At 45.4% G+C, this 6,068-nt stretch overlaps 1 protein-coding gene across 1 annotated transcript in view; it reads left to right on the plus strand.

Annotated features, from left to right (window-relative positions):
• Positions 1-3,431: 3,431 nt before the first annotated feature.
• Positions 3,432-6,068, plus strand: part of SLC8A1 (solute carrier family 8 member A1) — a 128,027-nt gene continuing 125,390 nt past the window's right edge. The window contains exons 1-2 of the mRNA XM_027664586.1: positions 3,432-3,527; positions 5,229-5,333. The gene's annotated coding sequence lies outside the window, so the exon portion shown is untranslated. The remainder of the gene's footprint in view (positions 3,528-5,228; positions 5,334-6,068) is intronic.

The raw sequence follows: 6,068 nt of genomic DNA on the forward strand, positions 1-6,068 counted from the left end.
ATGGATACAAGTCTCATATTGACTTGGCAGTTTGCATTCCTGCAATGTTTCCTCTTGAATCATGCCTTTTAGATCTCTCACTTCTCTTATTTCTTCCCATTGGTGGCTCTGCAGTTGCTGCCTGCTTTCCTGGTGCCACTGGTCCTATAAATACAGCTGTTAACTCTGGAGTCTACTGATAGCAAATAAAATGCTACATACTGTTAACAGCCCTGGCACAAATACAAAATACCACACTGATGTCTTGAGGTGCAGAGGCCAGAAAATTTCTCAGTGACTTAGGTGCACATGGAAGGGAGCTGTATTCCCATCAGCCCTACAAGCCCTGTAAGACACTGGGCTACCAAACACAGAGCTGGCTACACACCACTGCTCTCTCCCCACACAGCCAAACCATCCCATCCATGCCATTCCTTCCAAACCTGCCACTGCTCTGTTTGCACTGCTAGAGCAGGAGGCACAGCAGCAGCCAGGTAATGCTTGAATCCCCAAGCCCCTGTCTCCTGGTCTCCAGCCTATGAACGTATGCTCCACAGCAGCCTGTGTTCCTGGACTGACCCTTACATTCAGGATATTGTCTCACCTGCTGAAGAGATGGGAGTTCTTGCAGGAGCAGGAGCTCATCTGGATAAGCAGAAATACAGGAGAGGGAAGAAGTCAGAGCTTGCGCAGTCTACACATATGCACTCACACATCCACGCCCCTCCTGCACATACAAACACAGGAATACAGCCTCAGAACCTTAAACAGGTTTGCCAGAAGCTTCCCTTAAGAGCAGAAGACTTCATAAGGTACTTGGGGATTTCTAATCATTAGGTAGGTGGCAAAGGAGCCTCTTCAGTCATTTTAAAACATCATCACAATCCCAGAAAGCCATGATAAAACCATTCAGCTCAGTGTGGCTTTCAAACAGGCCATGTCTGAAATTTCAAGAGGGGAACAGACTGGCACGCAGCAGCATTGAAAGAAGAATGTAGTCTTACAAATGGTGCAGTTTCATTTCTCCAAAATCTGCAGCAAAATGCCCAAACCCATAACCATTAAGTAATCAGGAAGTTAAATCCGGTTTTTTGGGTTTTTTCTTTCTTTTGTTTTTATTTTTTTAAATTACATTGTCTTTACATGAAGGGCTTCAATTACTCTGTTTAGGGCATGCAGCATTGTTTACTACCTCACCATTTATTGAGCGTGCACCACAGAGAGGACACGCATTTTTGGTTCATACATCTTCAGAAGAAAATAGAATAAATGGAGCAAACTGTGCCAAGATAGCAAGATCTGTGTGCGTACCAGTGCTAGTCCCTGGCCAGTGGGCTAACATCTAAGCTGTGGGAAAAGAAGGAAACAGGAACAAGAACAATGCTTCCATCTCAGCTGTTCCGGTGGCGAAGTCAACCAGGAACAAGGGCACAGGCCTTCTCCAAGGTGCCTCGGGAAGAACGAGGAGCACAGAAATTCCCAGCCACATGGGTCCCTGTGGCCTAAAATTGACTGCTGCATGCTGATAACAGCAGATAGCATGTTCCTTGACATTGGTCTCTCCCCAGGACTCACAGGCTCATCTCAGGCAGAGCTGGCCAGTGCTGGAGGGACACCTAGCCAGGCAAGGCCACTTGGAGGTGAAACAAGTCAGAGCTGAGGCAGAGGTTGGTAAAGCCAAAGCAGCAAGCAGTCAGGAAAGATTTCTGACCACCCTCAAGGACAGCAGATTAGAGTCCATTATAGTGAAGAAATGTTTACCTTTAAAAGAAGTAATTTCGCATCTTCTCACCTAAGGGGCTTGGTTTTTGCAAGGTGTTCCACCAGCTTTCTTGACCTGGAATATATAAATAAAGTATAAATAAGGTGCTTTATGCAGCTGAAGTCAGTCACTTCTCACTTTTAATAAAAAAAGTCTATTTTCCCTGGAATATCCAGCCTTGCTCATCTATTTAGATGATAAACAGGAGGCCAAATTACCTCCACAATCAAGGGCTGCAGCCAGAGTCACGCACTATGTCTGATTCACCCTGCACTTCCCACTAATAGCTATGAGAACCTTGCACACAGATCAAATGAGGAATATGGCTTCATGTGGCCAGAGCTGCTGAGAAAGCATCACAGTCTCCAGTTTGCATGACACAGTTCCCACATCTTGCCATATGGCACTTGCACTTCCATTTTTCTAGAAGTTGCAGCTCCTGGAGTCGTGTGATTACGTATCACTCTTATTTTCTTTGAACTTACATTTGGTTGCCAAGTAAATTGGAAAGCACCAAACCTCCAGGTTTCAAAAGCAGAAGACAAATCCAGAGAACACGGTATTTGTTACTTCTTAATTCTGCATTTGGGGGGGGGGATTATTTTTTTCTCAACCTATCTTTTTTTCCAAGCTGGGACAGCTTTGGAATGGCGGTGAAAAGAGCTGGAGCATCAAGTGGAGAGTGCTAGTGACTATTTGGTTGTAGTGCTGCCCCAGGGCTGGCACACTGCACTTCCATGGCCCCTTGCAGGGAGGCAGCAGAGTCACTAGGCTATTGCTTTCACTGGGAAACACATCTCAGTTGATCTTGCTTCTGCATTTTTAGTTCCTGTATTCTGCAGTTTTGTAACAGCAAAACAAAGCCTCATTGGTGTCGTGGTTTTGGTGGGTAAAGATGCTAAGGGCCAGGCAGTTCAACAGGGGACTTCATTTTTCAGTGACACCAGCTAGGAGCTGTTTTTTGCCTGAGAAGTAGGAGTGAGATACTTGTATTAGCATGCACTGCTCTTGAGACAAATGACAGCTGCCAGAAGGCTTTTTTGTCTCTACCACTTTGAGAAGAGTAGGGAGACAGTTTGCACCTTGTACATCTCTTACAATAGGCTCAGGTGCTGAAGTCATTCTCTGCACGTACTGAATTTTTTTGTATATTGTCTGGTGATCAGAAAGCAGTTTTCTCAAAAAGAAAAAATTCTGAAGCAGAATTTGAAGAGAAGAGTGTGTGGCTTGTTTTGCAGACTAGATGTTTGCAAAATACATGCAACTCTCCCCATTTCCAAGCTCCCTAAGTTCACATCCAGCTCCTCTAACTACTTCATTCAACCCCCATGCAGCAGGTGGTTTCCAGTGCAAAAACTCTTTTGTGTCTGCCACATATAAGCAGTGTTCTGCAAAATTTGGCCAGTAACTGCTTCTTCCAGGAAAATTCTCTCCCAAGCTGCTAAATGCTATGCTCATGAATTAGTGTACTGGATTTATTGTTTAAACCTGCACAAAAGACAGCATAGAGCAAGTATTTAGGTGAAAGCTCAGAAGCACCACAAGCATGGTTTCTCCAGTTACCTCTGCAGGGTCTCAAAGCATTGGAGTGACAGCAAACCATAAGCTCTTGATTTTTCACAGGTGTGCCAAAACATTCCATTGAGCACTGCCTTCTCCCTGGGATGCAATCTATATTCTCGGTTTTCCAGGGGAGAAGATACCTTTCACATCCAAGCCCCCTGGCCAGCTGATGGACAACTGTCATGCAATCAGACCTCCCTGGGATCATCAGGACTCAGACCAGGTACTTGGAAACAGTTAAGGAGGCACTATCTGGAAAGCTCAAAAAGAAACATATGATGTCCAGCACATAAAATTGCCCTTCCTACTCACTACTGTGTCCCACTCCATTTGCCACACTTCTAAATGCCCGATTTATCTTCCTAACGGCAAAGGCAGGTTTAAAGGTGTCAGTGACAGTGAGTGCTCAAATCACTGGAAACTATGTTTCTGAGCATCTTTTTTAGAAACACCACTCTCCAGGATTCTCCAGGTCTCTGCCAAGAACATGCATAGGAGAGCCAGAGAATGTTCAGTGAGCGCATGCTCAAGTCTGCTGCAGTGAGGAGCAAAGATAGATGAATGGCAAGCCAGAGGTGACAACCCATCTGCTTCTGCGGGACCTCTCTGGCATCTTCTGAGGGACTCAAGAAAAACCATGACCAGAGATAACTAGACAGTGAGAACTTACTGGTTATCCTCCAGCATCATCTGAACCCAAAAGCTGGAGCAGAAACCATAGCATTGCACTGACTGTATGTTCCAAACAGGGCCAAGAAAGGGCAGTAGGACAGCTGCTTGGAGATGATCATGCTCTGGCTGAGCTGAAGAGTAACCTTGCCCTGACCTCTTGTCTCTTTTACACGGAACATAAGGCAGAAATTTTTCAAGCAAAGAAGTACTTGACGTTTTGTGTCCCCCACCTCTAAACTGTGCAGCAGCTCAGATGTCTTTGTTTTGCAAGGCATCTAGCAGAGAATTGGCCTGCACCATTCTGTCCTGTGCTCGAGATTCCACAGTCCACTAACCCCATTCTTTCCAGGGACAAATAGTCTTTCTGCTCTACATATGTAGACAATACCCAGAAACCTCCTCCAGCAACTGCAGAGAGATGCAGGCTGCTGTCGGAGAGAGCTGTGGGTGTGCATGAATGAGTGAATGAATGAATGAATGAACCATTCGCTAGTATTGGCATGAGAATCTCCATGATTTTGAGACGACTAATTAGTGCTTGTAAGCATGTTTGCAATGGTAGGTGTTCACTTCCATGACTGCAAAGAGAGACAGGGAAGTAAAGGTAGCTTGAGGAAACTGCTACCTCTCCCAGCACAGCCCAATCTGTAATCATACTGAAGCATAGATGTGCCCATACTGTAACAAACTTGCTGTGTCAGGACATGAGGAGTCTTGTTGCATTTTTGCCTAGAGCATCAGGGAGACCACGGGAGCATTTGCTCAGCTTGCCCAGCAGAATTCACAGCCCATGCAGAGCTCTATTCTGTTACAGCTACTTCAGCAGGCTTGGCTGAGAAAAAGCAGTATGAACCATGGACACTGCAGTGTGGAGCAGTCCTGTAACACAGTATCTTCTTTCAGCAATTGGAGTCACTGTCTCTCCTACTCACTCCCTGACTTCCACTCTTTTCTTTCAGAGTCTAACTCCACCTTTCTGTTGGAGACTGTAAAAAATGAAGGTCTGAATTTCCTGGAAAGGGATGTGTGAAGGACTGGGAAGTGGGGCACATCTTATCCCAGGCTCCCTGTTTCATATTCCTCCTAACCAGTCACTTTTCAAGCAGATGAAATCTGCTCTTACATTCAGGTGGGATAATAATGCTTTGCGTTTTCTGTCCCAGCGCCAGTAAGGCTGGGTGATACAAAGGGTTCATTTGCATGGACTTAATGGGCATCCCCACAAACACTGACAAACCCTTGTTTTCTTCAGCTCCCCTCGAATGGCACAAAAATCCCGCAGCTGAAGCAGCTTTATTAAGGATCTCAGCAGGAGGCACTGGGAGACAGGAACACTCACTGGAAGCTGCAGAGAGAGGTGAGCTGGGAGGACCTGAGAATGTGCCTGGCTCTTCAGAGGGCAGCTTACCAGTGGATCCCCGTTAGCAAAGTTTAGTCTTGGTGATCCAGAGGGGTTGGGTACTAGATTCACTGAAAGAGCTGGAAATAGGTCAGCAACATCACTGAGGGAAATGGGAAGCTTTAGGGAGAATTTCATGACTAAAATCTGAGTTCCACTGCTTACTGTTGCAGTGATTAGATTTCAGTATGCAGGGTGAAAAGCAACAGCAGGGATTGTGTTCACTGCAACCATGCCAATTTTTTTTCTGCTCACACTATCCTTTTGCCATGCCAGCTTGTGCAGCACCTTGCATCCTGCAGCCACTGCCAGAAACAAATGCCACTGATACACATCCACTGCTCTGCTCAATTCCTGATCCGAGCACAGCACTCTGCGTGCCGTACACATTTAGCTGTGCTCATTTTATATCAATGGCCCTGCTGGGAGAATTGAGTACCATCAAAGTACCCCACACGGACAGATGCAACCTTATCCCTCCTCTGAAGAGTTTTAAATCAAAAGAGGTGAGACAGAAAATCAGTTAGCTAGTAGATACAAAATCATGGGTTTTTTCTAAACCAAATTCTTATATGGAAATGCCTTTCATTCCATATGTAGGCAATAAGCTCTTAAAGTAAGACCAAAACTAAATAATATCAATAACAGCTGGAACATTAAGTAGCTGGTTTGTTGGTTGGTCAGTTCATCACA

Source organism: Corapipo altera, unplaced genomic scaffold, assembly GCF_003945725.1.
Source record: "Corapipo altera isolate COAL_440 unplaced genomic scaffold, ASM394572v1 76, whole genome shotgun sequence".
Classification (NCBI taxonomy): domain Eukaryota; kingdom Metazoa; phylum Chordata; class Aves; order Passeriformes; family Pipridae; genus Corapipo; species Corapipo altera.